The sequence below is a fragment of the Oryctolagus cuniculus genome, chromosome 3, assembly GCF_051225735.1.
Source record: "Oryctolagus cuniculus isolate XC-2025 breed Fujian yellow rabbit chromosome 3, ASM5122573v1, whole genome shotgun sequence".
NCBI classification, from domain to species: domain Eukaryota; kingdom Metazoa; phylum Chordata; class Mammalia; order Lagomorpha; family Leporidae; genus Oryctolagus; species Oryctolagus cuniculus.
Genome location: NC_142869.1, coordinates 175,345,009 through 175,356,929, shown reverse-complemented (window position 1 = coordinate 175,356,929; position 11,921 = coordinate 175,345,009). Strand labels below are relative to the sequence as shown.

General features: G+C 41.5%; 1 protein-coding gene across 1 annotated transcript in view; it reads left to right on the top strand.

The window, feature by feature from the left end:
* The window catches only part of CNTNAP2 (contactin associated protein 2), a 2,149,916-nt gene that overhangs the window by 2,056,836 nt on the left and 81,159 nt on the right, over window positions 1–11,921 (top strand). The gene's annotated exons all lie outside the window — the stretch shown is intronic.

The window sequence follows — 11,921 nt, the reverse complement described above, 5'->3', positions numbered from 1 at the left end:
TACGAATGCATGAATTTTCCTCCCCCCTCGTTTCCCTTGCTTAGAGGAAAAGCTGCGACGAGGTGGGGAGTAGGAAGAGAGAGAGAGAGAAACCATATTTAGCCCATAGATGATCTTTAGGGAGAAACAGAGGATGGTGCCCAGGAGGAGGAAGAGGTAGCCAGTGGGCAAAGAGTAGCCAAAGAACTCCATTGTCTGTACCGTCTGTGACATGTTGGAGCAGTGAGCGTAATGGAAGACCGAGTCTCCCAGACGTTCCCAGTTAATACCTCCTTCCTAGCTTCTAATTTTCTTCCCCCGCGGCTTTTTTCCTAGGTTCTGACTAGCTTTTTACCGGCACTCTTTCCGTCCGGCCTTCCCCTAGGCTCTTTGCTAGTCTCTCTCTCCAGTAATTTCCCACTTCTTCCCGGTCTTTCCCTCCTAGGTTTCCTATCCGAGTCACGGCACCACTTGCTGCTCCTCCGCACGCGGAGGAGCCGCACCGGACCGGGCGCTTGTTGTTCCCTTTTTTTACAAGTCCTTTCTATAGTAAAGTAAGAATAAGTAAACAGCAAACTCCCAAAGCAAGAATGAGTAGAGAGAAATGAGAAAGAACGAAGTAACGAACTTCCCCGCGAACTCTCCAACGCACTCTCCAACCAACCCACACCACCATGCCGTCTCTCTCCTCCTATATAGTCCTCTCCACCAATCCCAACTCGGCTGCCCACACGCCGAGCACGCCGCTCTCCTCCAATCAGGAGCAGCTCCTGCAGCTTGTCAAGTTGGTGAGAGGCAGCTGGGTAGAAGCTGTTTACTTCTCTCCCAGCGCCATATTGTGGGAGAGCAGATGCATAGAATAAATCTTAATTCCAGTAACAGTATAGTCCGAATTGCTCCCCACACTCTACTGACAAGTTAACAGCTGTGGAGGACATATAATACCCAAGGCAAAGCTTCATGTAACTCACATGGTAGGTTAGCGTGGTACCAGAGGGCTTTTTCTTTCTATACCCCTTTCCTATCTGCTTTCTACCTCCTCACACTCACACCATGCAGTATGTACCCAGCTGTAGACTACAGGGATGAATCTAATATTTTAGTAAAGGATTTCACCTGTTCAACCAGGATATCTGAGTGGGGATGGACATAGTCACAGATACATAGTTTATGTTAAATTAAAAGCCTAACTTAATCTATGGAAATTCTCTTCCCACATAAATTTCCATTCTCTCTAAGCTTCCTTATGATGGGTGAATTGTGAGAAGTCAAATCTTATTGTTTTAGATAGTTATTTTGGCCAAAGCAACACAGGAGACGTTGTTCTGACATAATGTCACAAAAGCAGTGTCATCTCTTAGTTTTCAATACCTTTTTTCATCCCCAGCTTTAAATTGTTGGTATCAACAAACTTCTATCCTCACTTTAGAATATAATTTTATAATTTTTATAATTAATCAAAATCAGTTTTTCTGGATTGGTTTTAAAGTCCGTCTTTAGAATATTAGACTATATATTCTTTTAAACTTTTTTATACTTTATTTTTCATGCTAATGTAATATTAATACAAAAAGCACAGATTCTGTGTAGTTCATAGATAGAGTTTTATGATAGTCCCTTCTTCCTTCACACTCTCCCCCCCCCCATCTACCCCTCTCTCTGTCTCTTTCTTCTTTGTTTTAGAGTATTTATTATTAAAAACATTGTTATCAGTCATTCTTTGCAACATTATAAATACCTATGCAGTATCCTGAAACTTTACTGAATTTATTTACCACTTGTAACAACTTTTTAGTGGACTATTTAGTTTTTTCTGGGGACAAAATCATGTCATCTGCTAACATGAATATTTTGGCTTCTTCCTTTCCAATTTTGATTCCATTATTTCTTTCTGTTCCCTAATTGCTCTTGCTAATCCTTCTGATGTTATATTGAATAAGGATGGTAAAGGTGGACATCCTCATCTTATTCCAGATCTGAGATGAAATGTTTTCGGTTTTTTCCCATTCAGTAAGATATTGACTGTGGGTTTGTCATATATAGCCTTTACAGTTTTGAGGTATGTTCCTTCTATCCATAATTTGTTGAGAGTTTTTATCATGAGGCATGCTGAATCTCATCAAGTGCTTTCTTCGCATATATTAAAATGATCGTATGGCTTTTGTTCTTCATTCTGTTGACATGATTTCTGCCATTTATTGATTTGTAACTATTGAGCCACCCTTGCATCATTGAGATAAATTTCACTTGATTTGGGTACATGATCTTTTTGATGTAGTGTTGGATTCAGTTTGCTTATATTTTGTTGAAAGTTTTATATCTATGTTCATCAAGGATGTTGGCCTGTAATTTTCCTCTGTGTTGTGTTTGGATTAGGTAATCCTGACCTCATGAAAAAAGTTTGGCAGATTTCCATCCCTTTCAATATATTAGAATATTTTGAGAAGTATTTGACTTAGTTTCTCTTTAAATGTTTTATGGAATTTTGTTATAAAGCTATTAGGTCCTGAACTTTTCTTTGATGGGACACTTTTAATACTGCTTAAATGTAGTTCCCTTTTATGGCTCTGTTTAAATGGTCTATATGCTCTTGGTTTAATTTCTATATGCTGTATATATCTAAGAATGTATCCATTTATTCAAGGCTTTCCAATTTGTTAGCATATAGTTGTCCATAGTAGTTTCTTTTAATCCTTTGTATTTCTGTCTTATCAGTTATAGTGTCTCTTTTTTCATCTCTAATTTTACTTATTTGAATTTTTAAACAACAACAAAAAAACCCTATTGATCCTTGCTCTTGCCACATGCACTTGGCCAGGAGAGAGTTCTTTAAACAATCATCTCTGTCCCCACATTCTCCAAAACTTCGGTGGGTCTGGTGAAAAGCGTGTCATACCCAATTATGAATCTTTACCTTTCTGAAAATTCCCGTGGATACTTAATCATTTGATATCCCCAGGTAAAAAAAATTGATGATGCTCCTTTTGCCTGAAATACATGATTCCTGGTGAGGGAAGGATAATTTGTTCAGCATGTGTGTTACCTCAGTGCAGCAACGGTGTAAGTATAACTTGTGAAGGGACAGAACAATGTGCTTTGAAAAGGATTTTCAATTTTAGCTTCTGGCTGCTTGGGCTGACCAGACAGTTTTTGCCTTTTGTGAACCTTAGTTTTTAATCCCCGAATTGAAAAGTTGGACTATGTAATTTCTAAAAATCCCTGGGTACAGTTTGTGAAAGCAATCACACAGTATCATCATGTAGCTATTCAAATGTTGGTATCAAGTGGTACCAAAATTCTGAATTAAAAGTTTGGAAGAATTTGTTAGTAAGTTGAAAGTAGCTTTTATGTCTGTGAATTCTTTAGTGTTTCCTAGTTTCCCCTTCTTCCCATAAACTATACACATATGGACCTCTAAAATGTAGGACATAAGAATGAATATAAATGCTAAATCACATAGTTTAACGTATTGACAGATTTAGTGTTATTATGGAAAACTTAGAAATAAACGGGAGTTCACAAACAATTTCTTAAGGAAGTGAACAGTTCAGATTCAAGCACACCAAATATTCTTTGTGTAGACCAGTTCTCCACTGGAGGGAGATTCTGCCCACTAGGGGGCATTTGACAATGACTGGAAACATGGTTGTCATCACAACTTGGGGGGGGGGGGTTGGGTGTGTTGAAAATATTCAATGAATAGAGATCAGGGATGCTACTGAACAACCAACAACACACAGGACAAAGCTCCACAAGGGGTTAAGTGGCCCAAAATGCCAACGTGGAAAGATCCTGGTGTAAACCTGTGAGAGTTTTGATTTCTAGATCCACACTGTTCAGCAGTTTCATATCCTGTCTCCCACTTTCCACCACCACAGAGCGGTAAATGTTAGTAGCGTCCTTGAAACAAGAGTTCTTGGTCTAAGTCTGCTGCACCTATCAAGTTTGACCAAGACAAACTCCATATGCTTGGGGTAGACTGGATCCAACAGAGCAATCGGTGCCACATATCTGGTGTTCTTGATGCCTGAGAAATATTACGCTGCGCACTAACAATGCGAAAGTTCTCATTTCTATTTAGAAAAAAAAAAAACCATGATATTGTACATATGTATCTGTCTGCATCCCTAAAGATGCATCCCGATTTTTATATGGTTATCAGTTTTCAGCCCTCTTTTTCTCTCCCCTCAGAAACTTTCAGCATTGTTGCTTGAGAGCTGGATCCCACAGGCCATCGATACAGTTCTTCCCATTTGGAGGACCACGGAGGAAATTTAAATAAATTCAGAACACTCCATCAGAGTCTCTCCCAGGCCAGGACTGGCACTCTGTTTGCTTGAAATCTTTCTTTCAGAGATAAAAGTGAATGCCCAAAACTAAATGGAGGTAGAATCATTACACATTTTGACTGAATTATCTCGTCAATAAAATATCACCTGGCTAATTGCATCTCATTAGAATTGGCCCAGAATAGAAAATAAACAAGTGCCTTATCCAAGTATTTTAATTTATGTTACACACATACTAACTCCCATTAGTTGACATACACCTTAATTTATTTAAAAATAAAATTCAACAAGCTGTGGATGATTTATTCTGATCTTGTTTTTCCTTTACGTTTTATTGCCAAAATAAATTCCTTCTCATGCAAAGCAGAGTTAGTAAGGTTGGGTTTAATTATAGCATACTTCAGAATATAGTTTCAGATATAAAAAGACTAAACAGTGCACCTAAAACCTAAGCATTTATATTTCTAATTGCATAATCTTCCTGGCCTTCATTTTATCCATCAGAAATAATGAAGAAAAAGTTTTAAATACTTATTTTTATTTTAAATACTTATTTGTAATATTCTTAACTAGATTTTCCAAGAAGAAAACATTATACTTTTCAAAAAATTCAGGTTTCAAAATATGTTTGCTTTCTCTCACATTTAATAGTCTTCTTTGGCAAATGTCTGTGTTTCTAGAAGGGAAAATAGAGATGGGCACATTTTTCCAGTCATTGGATATTGCTTTGAATACTTTGAATACTTCCCACTGGACGTTTGTCTTCCTGTTCATCAATATTCTGGTTTTCCTCCTTCCAAACAGCACGTGGTTGGATAACATTTTCCCTCTTGTATGAATCACAGTATGGCCATGTGACTTGCTTTGGTCTAGGATGTGGGAGCAGAAATCATATGGGTCACCTTTTTGCCAACGTCTTTAAGAGCCAGTGTGCAATTCACCCACCAGGTGAGCCCTTTCTGCACTAGCCATCGCAGTGGACTGCAGCACTCTGGGTGACAGCAGTTCTGCCAGCCTCACCATGCGTCCCAGAGAGGGCATGACGAATACCAAACCCTGTCGTGCTGTGGAAAAACAGCAGGCACAAGAAATAAGCATGCACTGTGTTCAGTCAGAGATGTCAGGGTTGTTTATTCTGCTGCAAACCCCAGCCCATCCTGACTGGTAAACTCCCCTTTCAAGACACTGACTTTCAGTATCATTGCCCTCAAGGAATTAGGGAAAGCCTGAGAAGAGATATTTTTAAAAAATTCTCTATCTGTGCCTCCCAAAGAGTAGCAATAATCCAAGAGTTATTTAATTGAAACCCTCTCAGTGCAAAGTATATTTTGCCAAAGCACTTGTTTACTGCTCTCAGTGATGAAAATTAAAGATCAGGAGCCGGCGCCGTGGCTCACTAGGCTAATCCTCCGCCTAGCGGCGCCGGCACACCGGGTTCTAGTCCCGGTCGGGGCGCCGGATTCTGTCCCGGTTGCCCCTCTTCCAGGCCAGCCCTCTGCTGTGGCCAGGGAGTGCAATGGAGGATGGCCCAGGTGCTTGGGCCCTGCACCCCATGGGGAGACCAGGAAAAGCACCTGGCTCCTGGCTCCTGCCATCGGATCAGCGCGGTGCGCCGGTCGCAGCGCGCTGGCCGCGGCGGCCATTGGAGGGTGAACCAACGGCAAAAGGAAGACCTTTCTCTCTGTCTCTCTCTCTCTCACTATCCACTCTGCCTGTCAAAAAAAAAAAAAAAAAAAAAAAAAAAAAAAAAAAAAAAAGAAAATTAAAGATCAGGAAAAAAAGAAACAAATCCACAGATGCCAACAGTTGTGGAGATCTGGGTTGTCCTCTCATCCATACACCTTGCTTTGCATATGGAGAAGTAGGTTCCCACATGGCTGTGTGAGTTGTCCTTATTTTCACTGTATTTTTCCACAGATATATGCATGAGCCTGGTACGTGTTTAGGGGTGACCCAGGAAGAGTAAAGAGGATCTAAGGCATAGATGGAAACCATGTATACATGTGGTATCTATTTATGTGTTGAGGATTTGTATCACATACAACTTCAACCTCTGAGGTTGCCTCCAGGACACGCATCCCTGAAAGGGCAGGCACATGCCCCAAGCACAGGATAAATGGGAATGCTTTTGGAAGACTTGATGGCCTGAATGCATGTGGGAAAGTGGGTTTGGCGGAGCAAGGCTGCAGGAGCCAGCTGTGGGAAGAGAAAGAAGCGGTGATAGGTCAGGAGAGTGAGCAGAGTGGGAAGTGTGTGGGCAACAATGAAAGGAAAAGATGAATGGAGAAAATGTGTGAGCCGCTCCAAAGCAGGATCCAGGCGTGGGAAAAGCTGCAGGAAGGCAATCAGGGTTGGGCCCAACAGGGCGAGAACAGTAATGGGTATTTTGGCCCAGGTGGCCAGGGCTGGAAGGTATCCAATGAACACCTGAAAGGCAAGGATGCTAGATTATAGCCCAGGAGAAGAATTAAAGCCCTTGATGTCTTTCTCTCATGAGCTGTAGAGGGGGCAGCTTGGAGGGAGGCATTATTGGCTGAATCTTTTGTAACTTACACAGCAAAGGAACATCAGGAAGGGCTAAGGGAGGAGCTGGAAGGAGGTGTGGCCACAGAGACAAAAGTCACCAAGGAAAATTGAGGGCCAGGAGGGCCAGGATACTCACATGATGCCAAGGTCTGGAGAGGCAGGGAGCCCGCAGGATGAAAGGGAACGAGGATGAAGACATGACACTGCCTCTGCACTTTGGGATTATCTTGGTGGATAGTGAAAGCCAAGTTACACAGGCCGGTGGGGAGGGGCAGTGCAGGACGCTGAGCCCTGGTGCATGCTGTCCATTTCAGAACTGTGGGAGGCAGCAGAGGCTCCAGCCCTGGGAGCAGTGGCTTGGCCAGGTGTTTCAGTGAGTGTGTGGTCAGGATGGGTGATCTCTGAAAGCAGAGGGACCACAGCTTAGAAAGACACTCGAATACAATGAATTTCTTACCTGCACCTAAGAATGTATGGTCTGCATCGACATTCTCTCGTTTACCATCCACTGTAAAGTCAGAGAGAAATCACGATGAATTGCAGGGTGAGGTTCCTTTCCTTTGCAGCAGGGACATGTGTGCAAGGAAGAAAACCATCTTGGAGAAGATACAACCCCTGACTCAGGGAGTTGGGGTTGGAGAGCCCAGGTGGGTTAGCATTACAAAGAAAAGCCAGCCGGGGGTAAGACTGGAGGCTAGCAAGGCTTACCTTTTACTCACTGAGGAGGAACAGCCCTTCTCCCACCCGCAGCAGAACCGTTCCAGCATTCTGCATCTCTGTCTCCCAGGCATGAAGCAAAATACCCTCACTTGAAGGAAAAGACAGCTTATGTTTATTTCCAAAAACATTCAAGCTTGGTGGCTGTGTGACTATTATCTCTGGAAACCCTCGGGAATCTTTTGTCAATATGCATGACAAATCCAGTTACCTAATGCAGACCTACTGTGTGCTTAGCACACCTTTGGTTAAACAGCTGTGTCAGTTCTCAAGTTACAGGATGAAGGGTCTTCTGTGAGTTGTACTAGTTATTTCTAGAAAAGAAAACAGAAAATAATCTCCACCTGTCCTTAGCTTATCATTTAGGCTGGCACTTTCTAAACCAAGGGGTCGATGCCTCTGGGGTGGCCACAGACGCAGTATCACAGAGCCACCCCTGTCCACAATGTACATTCCTACATTCCCACCTTAAGCCCATCCGAGAGTTGAAACTTCTCTTTTGTGGCAATAACTTACAGCTGAGGAACATTTTCACAAGGGACTTTATTTTCTTAAGGCAATGTTTCTTAATACGAATTCTCACAAGACTGGGAGAAGTTTTTCCTTTAATATATTCATTCCTCTAGCCCAAGAGCACAACATGTGTGCAAACCTTATTTCTTGCTGCCACCTGGTGGAAACCACATGAGAGTGTTAGGGAGGCAGGAGAGGGGCCAGGATCCCACACGGTGATCAAAGAGCAAGGCTTCTATTAAACTCCCTGGCAGTGAAACAGCAGAGGCTCGGCTCCCTGCCCCGGGACTGTGCAAAATGTCACATGTCGGACGCCTACAGCATTTTCTTCTTCTTTTATCTTTAGACTCCTGTGGTTCTCAGATCTTGAATGTAATTCTTTCTCGAAAATTCTTTAAAATCACAATTTGTTCTTTCTTTCTTACTTTCTCTTTTTGAGATGTACTGAAAGAGGGAAGGAAAGAACAGGCATTTTGTGTAAAGAAGATTGTGTGAAAATTATATTACTTGCTTAATTTCATTAACTCACTGCAATTGCAATTTAATGATATGACAGGTCATTTGTGTTTTACTCATCTGAGTCTCTTGTGCAGAGAAATCATGAGGAGAGGGCTTGGAAGTGCTTTTAGTATGATCATAAAGGATGTGCACTCACATAAAGGAGCAGTCATATACAGAAACGACATTGTTTTGTTTAATAAAGTTTCATTCAAGGCCATTTGGCTGGTTCTTCTATCAAGTGTAATGGGGGAAACAAGCCAGTCCTGATATTAAACACCCCAATGGTCCCTCAAGCCTTTTATTCTGTAATAAGTCAATGCACAGTTTTACAGCATTATGGGTTACTCACAACAGTCATTGAGTCACTCAATTTCAGACCAGTGATAAAACTTTGAGTAATAGGAAGGCAGGGTTGGTGCTCCATGCTCTCTGGGAGGAGATGTCAATAAATTAAAGTTCCCAGGTACACACTCAGTTTGTAGTTAACAGCCATTTCCGAAAGTAATATCTAAGTAAAAGTGGATTATGGCCTACATAGAAGGAAACGTAATTAGAGGTGGTGGAAGCCACCTGTTTCTCTTGGATTACTTATGAAAATACACTGAGATCTGAAAATGCAGTTCAAGTCAGGTATGTCTTTGTTGATGACTATGCCATAAAGTTAAGAACATTTATGAGGAAGATCGCAATTCTTTAGGATCGAGCTCTGTGAATTTTCCTGTTTTTATAAGGATATAACTTGCATTATTAAACATCAGTGCTTTCCAAAATTGCTTTTGATTCTCACAAAAAGGCCTTATAGAATCTTTTTTGTTAAGTATATAATTTGTGTTAATTGGTTAGCCCCTCTGCTCTGTGTGCCACATCCAGGCTAATCTTAAAAGAATGCCAGTGCCTCTTTGGGTCTCAGATGAGAGGATTATTAGCTAATACTGTGATTTCTCACCTTTTAATCAAATTTCTATTCATTTCAGAGTTTAAAAAATTGTGACAACCTGAGACTCTGCTAGGATTAAGCACTTTCTTCAAAAAGAAAGGAACCCTTTCTAGACAGAGTAGCATCTGTGTTCTCCATGTCTGGTCTGTGTTTACCCTGAAGCAGGAGGGCTGCCTGTGCCTCTGTGGGTGCTATGAGAAAGTGGGAGGAGCAAAGGATGAAAGCAAAACAACCAATTATGGAACTGACAGAGCAGATGGAGGGAGGCAGCAGCATGAGGGTGGGGTGAGGGAGATATGCACATCCTAGACTGGCCAGGCACTGGGTGCAGCAGGCTTTCTGCACGGCCTGATGCACGGTCAAGCTCCATGGGTGAGTGCCCACCCCAGGGATGGATGCAGTAGGGGACAATGGAGAGAACGTTAGTGTGCCTTCAGTTTGAACAATTCTCCAGAAATGCCTGCTTACTTTCACATAAGTATTTATTTTATTGTTGTTATTCATAATAAAATTAAACTTGGATATCCTGCAGCCACTACAGTTGGCAGGTCATCCAAGTGCATTTATTTTGGGGTGCTCCATATAAAAGTAGGAGGGGAGGAGGTGTAGAGAAGACTTGCGAGGTCTAAGAGAATTGAGTCTCTCTAACCCTCCTTGGTGTCTCTCACTCATTAGTCACACCCCTTAACATAGGGCACAGGCTAGTCTATTAGCAATTGCAGGAAATTGGGAAAATGTCATCAACTGACTCTGGAAGATACGCACGCCCACATTGGTATCTTCATAGGGTCACACCACACCCACTGTAACTTGAAGCTCTGGACTCACTCTGAAAAATCCAGTGCTAGAGCCCTTTGAAACCACGAACCTGTTAACTCCCTTGGCCACAGGAATCAAGGAGCCACAAGACCCCAAGTTCTGATGACGCTTTTGAGAAAGGAAATAGCCTGACCCAGACAGCCAGTTTCCAACCATACTAAATTTTCAATAAATTGTCTTTCTACTCTTGCATTTACTGAGTTTCTAATGAGTTACTAGCTCTAAGCTTGGGTCTGCCCCTATGAAATCATTAAATAGTGCTCAGAAGGGGTTTAGTTTGTCCAACCAGAAATTTGTCTTAATTGCTTGGATTGTTGAAGGGATCTAAAACTAGGTAGTTATGATGATGAATATTTTAATATCCAAAGAGTGTTACTTCTTAAGGTTTATTTGAAAGAGTTACAGAGAGAAAGAGAGAGGGAGGATAGAGAGCTCTTCCTTCTGCTGGTTTACTCACAAATGGCTGCAATGGCTGGGGCTGAGGCAGGCTGAAGCCAGGAGCCAGGCTCTCTCTCCATGTCTCCCACGTGGGTGGCTGGTTTCTAAGTACCTAGGCCATCATCTGTTGCTTTCCCAGGCACATTAGCAGGGTGCTGGATCATAAGTGGAACAGACAAGACTAGAAGCAGAGCTCATGGGTTGTGGGCAATGCAGGAAGTGACAACTCACTGTGTCATAATGCTGGCCTCTCCAAGGGTTTTTACATAGACCATTTATTTAGAAATAATACTAATTTCTCTTTGTGCTTTCCATAATGCCTATATTTAATGAATTAAACAGTATATATTTGTTTAAATAGAATTATCAACATTTCCCAAATCATCATAGATTATCCTCTATTTGTATAACTAACAATCAAACCTTAGAGATCTAACAGATCAAATTTCCCAAGCACTTAAACATGGATTACAAACTTCTTCCATCAAATGGTTATAAGCAGCGAAATAAAAAAATTCTAATATATAGTTTTCCTAAACATTTTAAATTACTTACAAGTATATAAAACTCTGACAAAAATATTACAAATATTATCAGATTAAAATTGGTTGTGAGGGGCCAATGTTGTGGCACATTAAGTTAAGCCACCACTTCCATCCCAAAGGGCAGTGCTGATTTGAGTTCCAAATTCTCTGCTTCAAATCCAGCTCCTGTTAATGCACAAAAAAAGCAAGCAAGAGATGGCCCAAGTGCTTGGGCCCTGCCACCTACATAGAAGAACTGGATGGAGTTCCAGGCTCCTGGCTGCTGGCCCAGCCCCAGGGGTTACAGCCTTGGGGAAGAGGATTTCTCTCTCTGTCACTGCCCCTACCTCCCTCTCTCTTGATCATTCTGCCTTTCAAGTAAATAAATACATTTAAAAAAAATTGGTCATGAATGTGATAATGTATAAATTTAAATTTTCCCTTTATCCTAATCCTGATGTATGTTTTTTTTCTTTTGCTTTTCCTGGGTTATACTGCTGATATATCAAATATGTTACTGTTTTTGTGGCTTTTTAGAATCAAAAAATATTTCTAGATGGAAAACAACCATCTCAGAGTAGTCAGGGATGACAGGATCTGGGTTAGGAACCAACTGATTGTAGATGAGAACACAGAACCTGGTTCCCAAGGAAATTTAGACCCCATTAGTAATCATCA